The sequence below is a fragment of the Dermacentor andersoni genome, chromosome 11 (genome assembly GCF_023375885.2).
Source record: "Dermacentor andersoni chromosome 11, qqDerAnde1_hic_scaffold, whole genome shotgun sequence".
Lineage (NCBI taxonomy): Eukaryota > Metazoa > Arthropoda > Arachnida > Ixodida > Ixodidae > Dermacentor > Dermacentor andersoni.
Window position 1 is genome coordinate 57,806,509 of NC_092824.1, and position 19,126 is coordinate 57,825,634.

The 19,126-nt window shown below is 47.0% G+C and overlaps 1 long non-coding RNA gene across 1 annotated transcript in view; it reads left to right on the forward strand.

The window, feature by feature from the left end:
* Positions 1 to 19,126, forward strand: part of LOC140214054 (uncharacterized) — a 219,871-nt gene that overhangs the window by 112,513 nt on the left and 88,232 nt on the right. The gene's annotated exons all lie outside the window — the stretch shown is intronic.

A 19,126-nucleotide genomic window follows, 5' to 3' on the forward strand; every position in this document is an offset into this window, starting at 1 on the left:
CATACCTTCACTGGTAAACACATTGCTTGAACATACCAATTTTTATTTGTGCTTCTTATTTAATGCAATCCGTAAGGACAGATATTGAGTCTCTCATCTGAATACCTAAATTCCGCATGTAGTTGAATGCTATTCACCCCATTTTAAATGCTGAAGTTTATATTTCTGTCTGCATCAGAGTGCAAAAGCACTTCTGCAGGCACCTACAGAAAATGCGTTAAAAATGAGAAGCTTACAATTTATTTCCAAATTACCAGCTGAACACAAAGCCAAATAGGTTATTAGGGCGACCGAAGCAAAATACCACAGCATCTGCGGCAACGATACAAATATTTAATATAAGTTCTTTTGGGTTTTGCGCAAACAAAATGAATAAGCAACAGGACATGTAGCGGCCTCCATCGACGTTCCGCTTCGCTATCGCATTCCCAATTCGTCGCACCAATTTCTTTCTTCCTTGGGGCGCGTCCCGTAACTGATTGCGATGTCTTGCTGCATCCATATTAAGTAATGATGGAGGCACACATTATTTCGTGGGCCAATTCCAGTACCACTGAGCGGTCAGTACGTTCTATCACATGCTGTAGACAGTAAAGAATTTCACAATCTGCTCTCACTAACTGGGAATCAATGCCGTTTGAGGGTGAGAGGACAACTTCTTGCCGATACAAAAAAGCATTGCCGATACAAACAAAGAAAAGAACTAAATGCTCTATCCAGAATAGTCATAACAAAAAAAATATTTGCGAGGAAAAGTGCAAGCAATGCTTAGCAGCGAAGCTGCGTATGGCTCAGATTCGGGGTTTCGGGGCGTCTCTGTTTACAAACTATCACCATGTGGACTAATGGTGGTGGTACTGGAGAAAGGGTCTAAGCTCAGAGGCACATACCCTTGTGGGCTCGGGGACCTGTAACGCGCCCTTGAACTACCCTTGCCACAGCTGGGATCCAAAGAGGTCCAAGCCACAAGGATACCTCCTTAGGTACCCATTGCTTAGCTGGAAACGTCTTCATGAGCACGCTCTTGACAGTGCTTGGGAGCTACCAGTCGCTTCGTGGCGAGGTCGTTTCGTCACAGAGTGCTTACGACTTCAACACGCGGGTTTCACTTCTATACCTTCTCTTTGTTAACACTCTCTATGTCGAAAATCTTGCACACGTACAGCTAGATCCGGTGATTCGCTTCATCCTCACCTTTCATTGCCTTTAACATCCTGTAAGAATAACGCGAAATTGACTATTACTAGCCGCTGTACATGAGAACATATTTTGTTGAGTCAGGCGAAAACACGCCGACAGCTCTCCATACGTTATTGCTCTGCGACAGGAAAAATAACGTAATGATAAAAACGAGACGTATGCTTATTGTCGCATCGTCGTTCTGATCGAGTATACCTTCTTTATTTCGCCATCTCCAAAGATCTTCGGCAAGCATGTACAACGTAAGCCGAAACGGCTACAAAGGCGATGTGAAATAGCGAGGGAGTGCGTAACGCGTAAAGCAAACTTCGGGCTATCGTCTAGTGATTGGCAAACAAGTGTTGCACCCTGATTAACTCAGGGTAGGGAGAATTCTCCCAGAAAGAGCTTCGTAAGCACCAGCCTCTTGAAAGGCCAGCGTATGATCCCTCTTGATGAGTACAGCAAATCTTCCACCCGTGTTTACACATTGCATTGGGAAATGAGGGAGTGCGATAGCATCGCGAGCTCGGAGAGCCTAATTTGCTCATAAACTCTTCCGCGGAACTAAATAATTATGCTCCGTGATACACAAACATTCCCTACAGCCATCATCGCTTCACTGTTTTTCTTTAAAAAAAAAATAGCGCTCTGACTAGGGAAGTCCCAACATCCTCTACTGTCAGTAAGATAAGCACTACGGAGATGGCGTTTAAGTAAAAGCTTAGTGCAAAACTGTTTACAACGAAAACTTCACCTCATGATTGTGCTCGCAAAATGGCTCTTGACGTTATTCTGAAATTTAGGATACAACGTACAATTTCTGGCGCCGCCTAAAGAACATAAACTGCTACTAAAGGAAAGGCACCTTTGCGGCAGTCACGGCGAATGCAGCACGATGGTGGCGGCGAAGATAGACAATATCTTATGTGTCTCAATGAATGGCTTATAGGATGGCTCAAGGAATGTCATGCCATAATTCGAGCTTCCACGAAATGTCGTCCCTATCTATGGCAGGCCTTTTGAACACGTAAGCCACCATCACGCATTGGGTTGGCTAGCCAACTTAACGAACCATTCAGGATGTCTAGCATGGCGAAACCTTAGACTGCGAAAATTCGGCATCACTGCGTTTTACAAGTCCGGAAGAAAAAACTTTATTGCCGATAGCGTCTTTCGCGTCCTCATTGACCTACCACCGCAAGAGGATCAAGGCGAGGACGTACACCTTACTAGGAATAATAAGTGCCGATGACTTCCCCCGAGCAGCTACGAGCGGACCCGTACCTAATAAGCCATCCTGAGTACCTGGAAGGAAAGACCGTGCTTGTCGCAAGTGCGTTTAGCTGCGGATTTTCTTCGTTTTCTTTGTGAAACGATGTCCTAGTAACGAAGAACTTCTCCCCATTCCATGCAAACTACGTTGTCGTTGGGACATGTCCACTGCCATCAGGGGTTCTGCATACCCAGCATGACCATCTGACCGCTGGTCAACTCAATTTTACGTGTACTCTGTTGAGGATACAGGAGAAGTATTACTGGCCATGCTTCACCACCGACATCACTCACTACGTCAAGACCTGGCAAGTCTTCCAATGATCCAAGACATCACCGATCAGGCAAGAGGGATCGCTACAGCACATTCAACCTCCTTGTCGGGCGTTCCAACAGATTGGGATGGATTTATTGGAGCCTTTTCCGACGTAAACGTCCAGAAACAAGTGGATTGTCGCGGCCACCGACTATCTTGCCCACTGCGCCAAAACAAAAACCCATCCCAAAAGTAGCGAGGTGGAAGTAGCGAAATTCTTCGTCGACAACATCCTGCTTCGACATGGTACGCCGGGAGCCCTCATTACCAACAGAGGAACAGCTTTTACAGTTCAGCTTACTCAAACCTTTTTGCATTATGGCAAGAAAAGTCACCGGAGGACCGCCGTCTACCACCCTTCGACGAATCGTCTAACAAGAAGTATGGACAAGACGATTGCCGATATGTTAGCGATGTATGTCGACGTCGAATATAACACGTTATACGCTGTCCTACCGTACCTGAAGTTTGCTTAAAAAACGTCAGCGCAAGAAACAACTTAGATGAGGCCGTTGCATCTGCTTTTCTGAAGGAATCTTCTGACAACGCTTGACGCTATGTGACATGAATGAAGACAAACTTAACGTCGCCGCTTAACTCCAGTGAGCCAGAGAAGTTCGACATCGCACCTGCCGGTGCATCAAGAGTACGTAAAGGATGGACAGCCGACACCATTACCTTCGATGGCGCTATGTGTAATACAAGCCTGGCCACCGTGCTTGGATAGACACTCCGATGCGCCGACGTGGACTAAGTGAGAAGCTTCGTCGACGTTATTTAGGACCATACTAGATTCTTAGAAATATTAGCGCACAGAAGTATTATGTCTTGCCGGACGGTATTACGCAATAACCGAGGCGCCGCGCCCTACCGAAAGTTGTCCATATCGTGCGTCTCAACCCATTCTTTGTGCGAGCGCTAGTGATTGCTGCGATTCTGTTTTGTTACTTGCTTTTTCCTTACGTGTGCTTTCGTTTATTGCTTTCGTGCGCCATATCCAGCATCGCGATGATGCTATTTAGAAGGGGGGGGGGGCATTATCTACCGTCTATTAATCATTCCCGGTGACTGTATTTCCGCAGCTAACGAATGTTAAAAGGTATCTCTCTGCGCAAGACACGCCTTTCTGTACAGGAACTTTCTCAAATATTGTCGCTGGTTCTGCCTGTTGTTCATGTAGTCGCCCATCCTTATGTAATCAGATTGCGTGTGCAACAAGAATAGTGGTTTGCATTCTAGAAATTACACAAGCACCCGCGATTAGTCTGGAAGTTTCAGTCAATCATAGTTAAATATCCGACGCGTCTGAACTCCTGATCGAATTTCCGGCTATCGAGACGTCTACTCACGGCTACCATTTTGCTGTGTGTTACTTGCGTAAGAACAATGCATCAGGTCAAGAAACCTAACTGCCTGCCATGTCGTGCTCATGTGCGCGCCACCAAACGCGCATCTTTATTGTCTTATCTTGCGCTTGCCAATGCTGCATGCCTCCTTCATCTGACGTAAAAAAGCGCTGCAGAACCTCCGCCTTCACAGGCCGTCGAAACTGAAATGACAGCGGAACGATTTCAAGTTTCATTAGGAAGTGACTGTGGTGACATCGATGCCCATAGCTATGATAAGGCTTCTCCAGCTAGACCGATTTTGCGTGATTCATACTGATAACTTGCTCACGGACATTTTCAAGAACCGTTGCTGACTTGGCTGTTCGGGAAGAAAAAGGAAACGACCCATTGTAGGCAGGTGTCAAAGGTGATTTTAGGAGATTTCACTGGAGAAAGACGTCAGTGGCAGACAGAGTCAGGATTTACAAATATGCTGCAGTTTGGTATGCGGAAAAGACCAGGACGTAGAACCTTCACGCCATCCTGGAGGCATCGGAGGTATTGCTGTGGCTTCGGTGGGGCATCCTTTAAAGTAGTCACCGGGAAGCCGCAAAGAAGCACAGAAAGCGAGGTTGGCCGCTGAGCTAACATGTTCGTTGCGATAGACTACTCGCAGGCCGAGGATGGCTATGGGCAAATGGCCAAACCATTGGTCACGGTCGAGGCATGCCAATAAGTGCAGTGTTCAGCAGGCAATACAGCCACTCGACCATGGCATTGGTGCAGGGGTAGGTTCGGCAGGTTCAGCTCAACCGTGGTTCGGCAGTGAGTTTTGCCGAGATGATCAGTGAGCGACGTAGGGTGGATTCCAACGGCCTGCCGCTATCTGTCGTGACGGACCCGGGACTACCGAAGTGCGAGACACAGGTTAACACGAAGGATTAGGCAACAGATTCGCAGATCATGTATGGTATGAATGATCCATGATTGTTAGCCGATTGGTGCAAGCACATGAAGAAGGAAGTCATCAAACCATGCCGATGCGCGTGTTGTCGAAGCATCGGCCGGGTGGCAGGAAAGGCTGAGCCGGTAAATTAGCGTGACGCGTCACTTTAGTGTATTGGCTGGACACTTGCGTCTACAGTTACGCATGTCGGTGCTCATGTGAGGCCAGACGTAGCCTCCGCTACGGGAGGTTGCGTAGCTCATGATACCATGGTGGACGTCGTGCAAAGCGTGAAACGCTGCACGGCAGTAGGCTACGGGTACAAAAAGCCGAGAGGGGCTCGTTGATGAGTCGCGCCAAAATGGTGTTGGTGCCCACGAATGAGGTATCAATGAAGAAGTAGAAAAGTAAAGCTTTTACGCTGCGCTTGCGATCCAGCATGTTCAAACTGCGCCGTCGCGAAGCTCCCCAAGGCTCCGGTTTGCACAGGGAGGCTTATGGCAGCTACCCGGAAGAGCCCATCGGGCATCTCGTTGTTCACCGCCTAATGTACTGTATGTCTGTAGTAAATTCGGACAAATGGGCTAATTGGCGATGTTCCCGAGCGATGTGCTTCGACGAGTCGGTTCCGTACACGTAAGCAAGAGGTTTGTGGTCGGGGAGAACATGAATGTTTTGACCTTCCGAGAAATTTTGCAGTCTTGGAGGGTGGCGTAGATGGGTAGAAGCTCGCGGCCGTAGATGTTCTCGCATGTCTCATCCGTTTGAAGCATTTCAGAAAAAAAAATCCCAAAGGGCCCTACTCGAAGTCAATGGGTTGCTGAAGTACAGCGCGGATGGCCGCGCTTGTAGCACGCACCTTCATTGGAGTCGGAGCACGAAATCTGGCATGAATGATAAGCACAGTGTGCGCAACGGCTTATTTTGGGGTCGTGGAGATCGCCGTGGCTTCCAAGGTCCAGAAAATTGTCGCAGACGGACTGCTTATTTTGCAAAGGAGGTCAGTGAGTGGCTTCGGGCGCTCCGCACATTGAGCTACGAAATGCCTAGAGAAATTGACGAGCCCCAAGAACTCTCGCAACTTGGGGAATGTTGTCGGCAGAGGAAAATGCTTCAATGCTTAAATGTGAGATGAAAAACAACAGATTCCCAACGCAGCGATGTTACTCCCTAAGTACTCCAGGCCCTAAGCCTGAAACACAGATTTCTGTGTAGTCACCACGAGACTGTATTGCTACAGGCACTTGAATGATGCACGCAGGTGACACTCATAGTCTGGTTGAATAGCACTCGTAAAAATAGTGTCATCGATATAGGCGAGTACAGTTGGAAGACTGCGCGTCACTTCGGCAACGAACCGTTGGAAAGTATGAATCATGTTGCAAAGTCTAAGGGCATCGGCAGGCGCTCAAAAAGATGAAATGGAGTTGTGATGGCCCATTTAAATATGTTTGCGGGTTCCATGGGTATTAATTGGTATGGTTTAAGAAGGTACGTTTTACTATATATAGTGCAGACTTCCAGGTTAGACGTAAACTTCTGTGTGTCAAGTAACGGGTAGCTGTCGCGGACGGTCTGAGCGTTGAAGGCGCCGTTACGGTGGCTAGACGGGTAGGTGTGCCGACCGACGAAGTTCACTGCTTCTCCACGTTGTGACAGCTGAAGTGGCGCTGTGGTCAGAGGCCCGTCGCGAAGCGCACGTCGTCTGCTACTGAGTCTGTTGAGATTGCGCGCCTGTTATGTTTCAAATAATTGGTTTTAATTGGCATTAAAACCTACATGAACACGGGTAAATCATGTTGAGAGGGTGCAGAAAAGTATGATGTTTCTTACTGCAATGAGTAATTTTCAATAGCGGTGGTTTACGTCGTCTCTTAACATGCTCACGGCACGGTGCGCTGCCCTCGCAGTCACGATAGTTCTCTGAGTTCGCCTAATTTACTTGGAAGTTTAAGGAGCGAAGTGTAAATACAATGGTTGATGTGAGTGAGAGCGAAGGGGCTCCTGCAGAGAAAAAAAAACTAGACAGTGGGGCACCACATAGACTGCACTGAATAGTAAGTTCAGCTGCAAAGATGTGAGCAACTGGCTAAGCTATCTCTGATTTTAGCGTCGCGAGACACAGAACGTTCCCTGAAACATGAGCTACCACATCTTCGTGCTGACGAAATGTTGCAGCCGCATTACTTGTGCGCGAATACCACTTCGAGGAGCACCTTATTGAGGGTATTCTGCAGGTTTCGCAGGTGCATCTGCAGCCAATGAGTGATACTGTACCTTTGATGGTACCCGACGCTTCAGCTGAAGAAACTCCTCGCCGAAAGAACAAGAAAGACTTGGGTTGCCGGTGACTAAAACAATCCTGAAGAGACAGTGAGTCAAAGTTGCACGAGCTTTTAAGCAAATAGGATGCGAAGGAAAACGAGAGGCCTATTTAACAAGTGAAGAATATTTGTACACATGTGATCAAAGCAACCTGTTGAAACACAGTCGACCGAATGATTTTGTGTGAGAAGCTGGAAGATGGCAAGTATGGCGACCAAAAAAATGCCACATAGCCGAATAAAATTCAGATTCAAGTGCAGCAGCCGTGGTTCACAAGCAAATGACTACTGGGCGTGCATTACAGTTGGCAGATATTTTGCTTTTTTTTATCTCAAGCCTTATGGACTGGTCGCTTGTGCGAAACACAAACTTACAAACAGCATCATGAAGCTAATTCATTGCTCTCCTGCATTTCCTTGTGACGAGCAAGGATTTAGCTCCTCAGCGCACTAAAAAAAAGCGCTTTACGTTACGCTGCATGTATCGAGCGCTGTGATGCAGTGCCCTGTGTCATTTAAGGCTACAGTTTGCTTTAAAAGCTTGGCGTTATTGGTTTACGCGTGCAACCGAAGAACATTACCTTATTAGATTCAAATATACGTATAGGATGTTGAGTCCACAATATTATTTTGCATGCTACAACCTGCTACTCTCATCGTTGATCATAGAGTTAATCACAGATCATCGAACAAGGTAAAGATTTTTTTTTTTCAGTAAAACGAGTTTGTTTCCATTGAGAAAAGAAAGGTTGTTGATTGTTATTGCAAACGTGTACAGCTCGACACAAACTACCATGCATCTCGTTTTTATATAACAGCAGCCATACGGGCAAATAAATAAATCCAGGAAGTTTAGTTGGGCGAATATAAATATTTGTTTGTTTGTATTCAGCAGTCCTTCAGACCAAGTCACTTCCATTAAGCATTTTGTGGTGTAAGGATACTCCCAGTACGAATTATGTTCCCATGCAGCACCTACTTAATGAATCGTTAAAAAAAATTTTGACTCTAGCTCTGCCGTTAGAAGAACTGATGAAGGGCCACTTTGTGCGTGCCGAATTTGTGCTGCTCTGCGTAGACTCAAATTTACCGTTTTTACCGATCAAACCAGCGTTAGGAGCGTTACCTCTTTGCCTCTCAAACCGGCAAACAAACAGCGGAAGGACAAGGCAAGTACGTTACCTTCGCAGCGGACAGATCTCCGTTGCGCAATAAAATCTGTGTCTACGGTATGACTGCGAAGACGGTTTCTAGGTTAACCAAACTGATAATTGCGCCCAATTTCCACTGTAATACGGCCGCAGCACCACACGACGAGCGCTGCTTCTGACAGGCCTCTGACTACAACGCCACGTTTGTCGTCATGAGGCGGAGAAGCGCTGCACTACCCTTCACGCCCGGCAGGTGGCACACCTACCCATATAGCCACGGTAGCTAAGTACTCAACACCTGGGCGCCGCTACCCCAGGTTCATCCTTAGTATGAGATGCAGTGGCGGGACCCAAAATTTGGATCTGTGGCGTAATATTTTGAGCTTTATCTTGTGGTGAAATTCTCACTTGGCTCGTTGATCAAAAAGCAGTTCGTACAGGCAACTACAGGTGGATGACATCTGTGTGATTGGTAAAAGCATGTTTAGATGCCTGGGTAAGAATACAAGGCTTCGTGATATCCGGGAGCTCGTTGAGCAAGATCTCTAATGAAGAAGGAGGACGAAAAACATTTATTGATAAAAAACAACAACAAGCGAGTGTCTTTTCGCTTGTGCGGGAAGGCACCCTCATTCCAGGGCTTCTGCGGCCATTGCTGTCTCCCGGGCCCGCCGCACCACTTGCTGTTGGTAAAGAGGGTCTCAGCTAGTCATGGAGAACTCGGAATGAGTGTCCATATGCCGGAGGGCCTGACGTCGCTGAGCACGCTTGAGATGAAGCGGTACACAGGTCACACCGTCGATAACGTGGTGACAGCGCATACTATTGTCCAAGCCTTAGTGTGACAGGAATTCGCAACGAGTAAGCGGATGAACAATGTCGGTCATTATGAACATCCACGGAAATGTGCTACGCAGGCCTATGTGAATAGTCAATGAACGGAGACCGTACATGGCTATAAAAAGTTAGCGGGACGTATCCTTCGTCCTGTGAGCTTGAACCGGCGGTCCGTGATGGTAGGTGGTAGCACGCTATCTGTCCACGACGAACATCGTCCCGGAAATTTGGTTCATAACAGTGAAAAGGCGGCCAGGTTGAAGAGCAAGGTCCCATGCCATCGTCAATGATTCCATTAGCCGTTTCCCGACCAGCTGGAGGGCGAAGTGCAATTGCTTCCGTCGGGCTCACACATCCTGTGGAACCAGTACTTCATAGAGGTACTCGAATGATGTGAGGAGCCGTGGGGCTAAAGACGACGCCAGGGGCGGGGAGAGCAGCAGTAGCGTGACGACGTCTGGAGAGCGGCTATGCAAGCAGCAAGGTGGTTTATGCGGTCTTCTAACCTTGAAGCAGCAGAAGTACTAGGAGACGTGGAAGACAGCGGTTACAGTTGGAGAGATGGCCTCATAGACGTTGTCAGCCAACGCTGGAATACTATCGAGAGACAACTCGTCTTCGGAAGCCAGAACCAGGCGGATGAACTGGGGCATGCGCTGCAGGAACAACTCCTACAGCAAGTTGCTGTGCGTGGTGATGTCACTCTCACCGAAAAGCCACCTCATGCTATTGCCTAGTTTTGAAGGCCACCGGTCGCCGATGTGTTCAGCGATGAGATGCTAGAAGCGCACGTAATTGATTGCGATTGTGCTTTCGAGACTCTCCTGCTTGAGCCGTTGGTAGGGCGTGTCACCCTTCGGCTCGGCAATACCGTCGCGCACCTCTTGAGCCACATACGATGGTAATACCATCAGAGAACGAGTGGCATTACGTGTGGTGCACGAAGTGATGCGGTCAGGCTAGATGGAACGATGCCTGCCGATAAGCAATACGCACTTCTGCTTTGTTTCGGCAACATAGTTGCATGCGGAGTTCGCACATCGCCACGGCCACCTGGCTTGCGAGCAACGAGGTTGAAAGCGCGCCTGCTGGTGGAAGGGCGGGTGAGTTCACGTTTGCGCCTGGAGTCACCCGTGCAAGAATGGCACATGAGGACAAGGTCTCTAAATTCTAAATGTAACTTCCAGCCGTGTCGTGTTCATGCGCACGCCGCCAACCGTCACTGAAAACATCAAACGGATAACTACAAGCTGAGCATCTTTATTTTCTGCTTTTTGTCTTCTGCTTGCTAATTCTGCAAGCCACCTTAAGGGGCCCCTCACCAGGCCCCATAGCAAATTTTTGTTATACGCTGAAAGTTGTTACGCGTCCTCTAGGGAGCGTAACAACTCTAGGAAGCGCAAAAATTTTTCAGTTCGGCTCATTAATAGCGGAGGTAGAAATATTTCGGTACCGCGAACCCATGATTTCAGCAGGCAGACTCCACTGCATAGCGAGGCTCGCTCCCCACTCGCCCCATCTAGCCTTCGCACGCGAAATTCCTTCCCTGCGCTCTCCCATGCCGGACCTCGAGAATCGCGTGACACATACGTCACGGCCCCGCCTTCATTTTTCTTTCTCCTCACTTTTCACTCACTTTCATCGCCCCACCTAGTTTTCTGCAGCCCTTGACGGCGCTTTCCTTCTCTTGGCACCCATTCTGCAACCCTAATGGTCCACCATTTATGTAACCAATGCATTACATGGCCTGCCCAGCTTCATTTTTGGCACGTGGGCACCAGCATACCCAGGCTCGGCTTCCGGCTTAAAGATTTTGCGGCGTTACGCTTTCGAAAGGAGCCGGCGCCATAAACCTCCCGTTGAAACGCTCGCCAGCACGCACACAAAAAAAAAGCAGGTTCGGATACATCTGTGACGCCTGGTATCCTTCGGGGTGCTGTTTACGCTGGGCAGCAGCAGAGGCCTGGTGCACTTGCTATCGCTGCCGTTGCTTCTTTGGAATACACGTTTAGCCTTCGTGTCATGACAACTTTCCTTTTTATGCATTTGTTTTATCCTTTTTGGCTAATCTGAAGCGCAGTTATCGCTTTCTTTGATGATCTGCTGCGGCGGTTGCATTTCTCCTTGCTATGCTATCGTTGTTCTTTCCTTCACTGGTTGTTTTGAAGAAATCAGATCACTCCGTGTAATTTTACCACACTTTTTTATTGCGTGGTCTGGAAAGTCAACCTCCTTTCGGTCCTAATCTGGGCCGCTTTCCATTTCTTGGGTGTTTTTCTCAATTTTAGGCACTGTGCTTCAACAGGACACCTGAAAGAAACACCAAAGCCGTTTTGGTGCTAAAGTATTATTTCAGAACTCTGACCTTCATTGACTTCTCGACTGTAGGTTGATATTTAGGGAACAAAATAATTAAAAGAGAAAATTGTTATTCTTTTTTTAAATTTTGCACCGAACCATATGCACGAGTACATATGTGGATATCTATATATATATATATATATATATATATATATATATATATATATATATATATATATATATATATAGTATATATATATATACTATGTGTGTGTGTGTATGTGTGCTTGCGTGTCAGTGCGCGCGTGTGCGTGTGTGTGTTCCCTCTCTCGCATTCAGTCGTAGCTCTGCAAAAGTTCTTTAAAGCAGCCCCCTAACACTTCTCAAGCTATACCGTGCTTCGGTCGCGGATTGCGTAGATTGACAGTTTGGAGAAATAATGTAACACGAATGGCAGCGATAGCGGTACGCAGTCCGAAGTTATTGTGTCTAAAATTTTCAAAACAGAGGAGAACGAAATGCATCACCTCAACTCAAAGTTTTGCGTTGTCTACTGTCCTCTTTTCTCTCAAGCAGGGACGTAACCTCTCGCCGCCTTTGGTAAGAGCTCAAAGCGTATATACGCATAGCGAAAGTTCGCAAGCCATGTTGCCTACGTGTTCACTGTTTGCAGATATCAGTTACTCCGGTATGCTGATGACACTGGTCGAGCAGTATGGGTCTTGCGTAACGTTCCTTTCCTGCAGGCCAGCTTTAGTTCAGGTTGAGTGTAGCAGCGCGAACAACAAAAACTGTGTGGTAACAACGATGAACCAAAGTGAGAAACCTGCGTCACGATAACAACGCGCAAAAAGAAGATGCGAGAGCGACAGGGCTGTTCCCGAGCGTACAAAAGCGAGAAGCTTTTGTGCTCAGAGGCCTGAGGTATGCCAACGTACCAGAGGCAAAAAGACAGCCAGCGTGTCTGCCAATTTTTATGGCTGTAGTAATTTTCTTTTGCTGGCGTATCTGCTTTTCGCCAACACAAAGATAACAGCCATCCTAAGTAAAATCAATTCTTAATTTACTGCGTTTAAGCTGCAGTGCAGTTCTCATCTGCGACATAGTTTTTAACCAATCATGGAGTAGCGCGTTGTGACATCGATTATGGTTGTCGCGAGCGCCACTGGGAGATGATGGGGTTAGCAGCGATGTAGTGAATTGTTTCGCGTGATAAAATAGATTTCGATATCGCTAATGTGGCCTACGCTAGAAGCATCTCCAACAATCAGTTTGCACAACCTGCAACAGAAAGACGATGAGCTAGAAAAGTGTTCGAGGACTTCTTTAAACTTGCGTAGTTTAGTGTTTGATGTTCTTAAAATAAAATGTAGCCGATTTTTCGCCTTCGAAGGTATTGCCCATTGGCCTGAGCGGACGCTGTCGAAATGCATGCCATAGTGGTGAGATAGTGTTGGAACCTTCAACTCAGTGTCGCCCCCTTCTTACCCTATTGCTTCTTTTTCTAGGTCATCAACCCTTTTCCCAGAATATAATTAAGTAATACTAAATTACAATTACTAAACTATCTTAAGCAAGATAGTCGAATAGCCTTTTTTCGTAGGAGGGCCGTTTTTGCATACGTCTTCGATTTTCTTTTTCTTGGTATGTAAATTAAAGCAGCACGTAGAAGAAGGTCCTCCGTCAGTGAAAGCATCATCTGCTGCGGAATCCCCTACAAATAGAACTTCCACTGGCACATCAAAGCGTGAACCATTATGCATTTCACGCACAGTTGAGCAGTACCTCGCAGCCTAAAATATTCCTAGTCCGTAGTTGGAAACAAACGGGGTTGAAATTCCTCAGCCTTCCCTGTTTCCACGGCGTCGCACATCGGGCTACCTGCCCCGTGCACAACCGCGTAGCCCGCCGAAATTGGGCCTCCATTTAATTACAACTGCCTCGGCTTTTCCGTGAACCCAGAGACTGGCATTCTTCATGCCGCAGCTGTCGAACAGCAACGTGTCTACTCCGGTATTTGTGTGATGCGAATGCAGTGAAGGAATTTATGCTACGCGTTGTAAAGGCGACCTACGCGAGAAGTTGAAATGATGAAATTCCTGCAGTTTGCTGTCTAGGGACTGCTCGGAATGACGTCATTGCGCACTGACGCTTGCAACAGCACTCCGCGGAGGATGAAATGCAGTCGCTAGAGCAGATGGCAAAATATTTATGCGGCGTCCTCTTGCAGAAACATGGCCCTCATGTCCAGTGGTAAATTAAAACTCGAAATATTGAGCTGTGGGTTAATTTTAGTTGCAACCCCATTGTCTGTGTTATGTCTCCCTGACATTCGTGTCACGGGCACGATGTATTGTTTTTTGTTTGTTTGAAGCTACTTATCTAATCATAGCTCTATTGTAACTATAGCTCTTTTAACTGCATTATACCTCCATTACACCTCTTTTATAACTATCTTTTCTTAAAAGTGCCGCTCAGGCGATCTTCACGATAACGAACTTTTCGATATCTGAAAACTATTGATGGTGTGTCCCCTGTTCGCTTCTCTCGATAACGCATGTCGGAGCTGCCAATGACGTGCCCTGCAATCTTGCGCCAAGGTAATCTTGCACAAATCCAACAGTCGATAACTGAGTTCCATGGGCCGAGTTCAGGGCTGATTCGGCAGCTTCAAGTATGCAAACGTGAAATATGAATGGCGCCAGGAAGTGTTACATTGAAAAAAAAAAAGCAAAGCGAGTTTTGGCATGCCAGCCGCTCGGAATGTTCCGACTTGTCGCGATGTCTTGACATCAGCTGTCGTGCGCTCTGCCATATTTTGACGCTATCGACAGAACAGTAGATTGTGCGTAGGATGAATACAAAATAAGACTTGCGGTTTGGCGTCTCATTTCTCTATCACTGCTTTCGCACTCTCGCTGCATAGTAAAGCGGCCGGAAAGAAAATAGTGACGTGAATTGGCACGAATTTGTTATCTTTCATAACTAGACGCATCTTTAGAAAAGTGAACTGAGCAAACGTAGCTTTTTGCTTTGCTCCAGTAGTTTTGTTACCGTGGATGCTTAATAGCACTTCTTGGATGAGATGCCACCCCAGGCGCGATGAAGGATAGCAGTCAATCTCTTGCGGCGAGTACGCCTTGACCCACTTCGGTCGACTATACCGTCGCCGAGGCCAAGCGCCTGAAGTAAAATAACGCAGGACAACTAAGCCTCAGGACCTCTCAAAGAATTTAAATTCTGTACACAGGCATATTCTCACCAGCTACATTGGTGATGTGGCTCCTGAAGGAATTAGCGAATTGTCGTTTAACGCACGAAAAACATCTCCAGTGGAACTACCCACGCAGACGGCCGTAAAAAACTGCAAGCCGTGCGCATAGTAAAACACGTAGAAGTCCACTTATTGACCGTGAACTCTGGCCACACTAGGGCTGGCGTCATCTCTAGAGTGACGAAGAATGTGAAAGCTGTTTGTGTTTTATGGTGAAAGTCTTTGATTTTCATCGCTTCGGCCGCTCGAAAAGCATCAAGCTTCTTTTTAAAGGTGACACGCTACCGCATCATGTCAAGGCGGGCTACTGGAGGCATACGGTGCGTCCTTATGTGACCCGACTACTGGAATGTTAGAAGTGCTTAAAATTAGGTCATGTCAGTGTTGACCGTTGCACAGGTCCGATGGCACCTTCCCGCTGTGGAGGCACCCACGCCATATCTTAATATACAGTGAAAGAAATAAAGTGCTCGACTTATGGTGAACCACGTGAAGTGCATTCCGATGATTCTCGCAAACTGTAGAAAGGAACTAAAAATACTGAACCGAATGTGCAGGACAACCGTGTCACAAAAAGAAGCGGCAGCGTCCGTGCACCGCCGGAGGAGGCGGTCGCGTCATCGACGTGGGCAATCTGTAGGTCCGAACGAGGGCTCCCTCACTACAATTGCGCAGGTCCAACAGAAGATCGTTGAATCGGTATATGTTGATCGTTCGGAACCACTGCTTAAAGCAACGCAAGTTTGGTGTCACGTGCACCCAGACCTTGGAATGTCCGCGCCAGCAATGATAGTGCACCGAGGCATTCCCATCGAAAGCCCTCATGAACGCTATGCTGCGGCATATGATCGAGACAGTGCAGGCGCTACAACCTGGTATAAATACACCAGTGCCGCTAAGAGGAGCAAAAATTATGCAAAGTACAGACAGTCTCCTGGCTGCCTTGCAGCGCCCTCGACCTCTGCCCGCGATGAGGCATATCGCCGTGAAGTGTGCATGTACGCGTTGAACAAAAACAGTATGTAGTGCATCTATCATCAAAATCAACGTCAACGTGCTACCACCCTCCTTCATCTCTGTATTTGCTCCAAATCCCTGTCCCACAATGGACTAACGGGCCAGGGCACTTCTCTCTGGTCTGCCTCTTCACCTTTCTGTGATTGAAATTCACTCTCTCTAGACAAGGCGTTGCTGTAATTAATGTGTCTCCAAAACTACGACCCGTAGGCCGGCTTCGGCCCGCGTATGCCTCCCACTGGTCCTACAGCTGGCGGCACTCCATCAGACGAAGGCCGTCCGCAGGTGGGCAGTTCTTCCCCACAATGCTTCGGCTGCACCTTCTCCTGCAAGCAGCGCTTCTCCGTGAAACTTTGCGCTTACGCTTCTTTCGAAGAGCTGGCTTCACTGCAGTCAGAAGATGGCGACACGGCACCACCACTTCCGAGGCCGCGCCAATCATTGGCAATCTCATGCTACCTTCACGTGAGGAGCACATGAGGCTCGGATAGGCCAGTGCGAGCCATTTTGCCAGAAAACGCGTCTCAAGTTTGTTGACTACTGCCAGTCGCGCTTGGCCCAGAGAGCGTTCTGTAGCTTTCGGCTAGCGAAACTACAGCATGTAAATATATGCATAATGCTCCTTTACTCAGTCCGTGGCATGAATGACACAGTAACAAGAGAGGATATCTTTCAATATTAAAATTAAAATCTGTGTCCACGTACAGTTTGCAGAGGGGCAGACTAAAATCTGTCGCTAATTATTGGAGGTAAAACCTTGTTTGGAGCTAAATATGGGAAATCGTAGGTCAAATAATGAAAGCTGCTGAAGCTGCCTACTTCTCGAATGCAATGTTCTTGCTCGGCTTAACTTATGTGCCGGGCCAAGATGGGAAATACGGGGACATGTCCTTTGTTATCAAACCTCTTGTTTCAGCTGAGGTTATGAGCTCGCACGGGCTCTGTCAGCGACAGTTTCGTAAATTTCTAAAGGCGACAGAATCGGACTTCATATGCGTGACATATCACACAGGAGTTGGATGGCTGTATGAGGTTCGGAAATTTTGATCGCATTTTTTCAACCTTACCAATGAAGTAAAAAGCTCCATTTCGCATGCGATGCTTTACAAATTGAGCTACCGTGGCGCCGTTTCCCCGTCCATGTTCTTGGGTTTTGATGTTTTCTTGTAGAATCATGGGAGTGTTAGCCAGCGCTACCAGCACAGGGGGGGAACGATCCCGCAACCTTCGCATTCTGCGAAGATTGTGGGATCGTTCCCCACTCTCGGTGAGTTGTTTTTTCATCCACTTTCATTTACATTAATTCATCGTTTCTTTATTTTCATTTATTAAGCACAAGTAATTTTCCCTGTGTTATCCTTGGTGTCAGTGTTTGTTGGCTTATGATATGACAAACAAAAATCAGGCCCATCGGTTAACCCCCTTTCTTCTCGTTATTACGTAACGAGGGTGTCGACTCCGGCAACGTTGATGCCTTCAGGTAGCATATGTGGGTTTATTGACCAGCTGCCTTCACCTAAAAAGATCACGTTCTTGTGACGCCTGCGGCAAAAAGGACGTTCCACGTCCGCCGCCAAGGTCTGTGAGTGGTGGCGCTGGCTAACACTCCCAGGGTTCTACTAGGACACATAAATACCCAAGAAAGTGGATGGGAAAACGGCGCCGCGGTAGCTCAATTGGTAGAGCATCGCACGCGAAATGCCAAGGTTGTGGGTTCGGTTCCCACCTGCGGCAAGTTGTTTTTTCATCCACTTTAATTTCCATCAATTTATCGTTTCTTTATTTCATTTATTAAACACACGTAATTTCCCCTATGTTGTCCTTAGTGTCAGTGTTTGTTGGCTCCTTATGATATGACTAATGAAGATAGGGCGCCGCGGTTGACCCCCTTTCTTCCCGTTTTATCGAACGTATAACACGAATGGATGCGGATGTATAGACATAATTGTGTGCGCCTACCTTTCGTTACTGTGACCACCGATCACGACAATAAATGTGCACATACCTTTGTTCAAAGTTATGTGTCACCTCTTTGTCGTGTAACAAACAGCTTCAGTATTGATCCACCTTGACAGAATGGAATGGCTCATGATTTTTTTTTTCGCTAGGCAAAGACAAACACACCCTTGATAGAGTGGTCAAAGTATCATATGATTGGTTGATGCGCATAAAATGAAAGCGGTGGCGGTAAACGTTGATGAACGGCTGTGTAGCGGATTGAAGCGGCGTTGTAGCTAATAGCGAAGCCAACAGTTATGTGGGAGCCGACAATATTTTAACATCTTCGCTGATGATCTCTAACCTCACATGCTTACGCAATTTCAGTTTCATATTGCGCAAAGGTGTGCCTCTTGCTTAGTTGAAGCGAACGGAAAGTCATGTTTCTGCATGCTTGAGCATAAGAAAATGCTTGTCTTCTCGTGTGTTAATAGGAAAATTGCCCAGGTAGGTCCAAAATTCATTTTATAGCGAAGCATAAACACAAATGACCTTAAATGTACAGATGACACTGGTCGTCTAGATAAGCTTTAGCTTGCTAATAAAAGCATGGAAAACACAGGCAGATTATATATCTACGAAGCTATTTTCATTGTATCGTCATCGTCTTCTTTAGCACATCAATTACCCTTTGCTCCTTTTTAACACTTCATCATTTGCTTTATTAGCAGTCAAAAAACTGTGGTCATACGGCTTACCCCCCCCCCATCCCTCCCTCTCAATAATGATCTCTCTCCATCTCGATATGCATTACTGCACCTGTTGTCTGGTTTCTCGTCTGAGTATGCTTTCTTTCTCTTCCGCCCTGTTTTCAAACTCTTCGTTACTGATGCTTTTCTTCTTAATCGCATCGTTGCTTCACCAGCTTCCGATTGTCTTTACGCCTTACCGGGGTATTATTTTCTTTTACATTCTTCCTTTCCAATCTGCGGCAGTGAACGCAACTCCCACGTGCTGTTAATTACGAGTCCTTTCTTGCACTTCCTTCTCGGCCGCTCCATTCACATGTTGCTTCATCAGACACGAACCTAATTACTTCATAACAACCAGTTTTTCATTTATTTGTGCGTTTTCGCTCAATCTTTGTCTCTCTTACTGCCGAGTAGCGGATAGTGCTTTTTGCTCTTTCCTGGTAATTACTACGGTGAGGGTGCTTCAGTTGTGATTCTTGGCTCCGCAA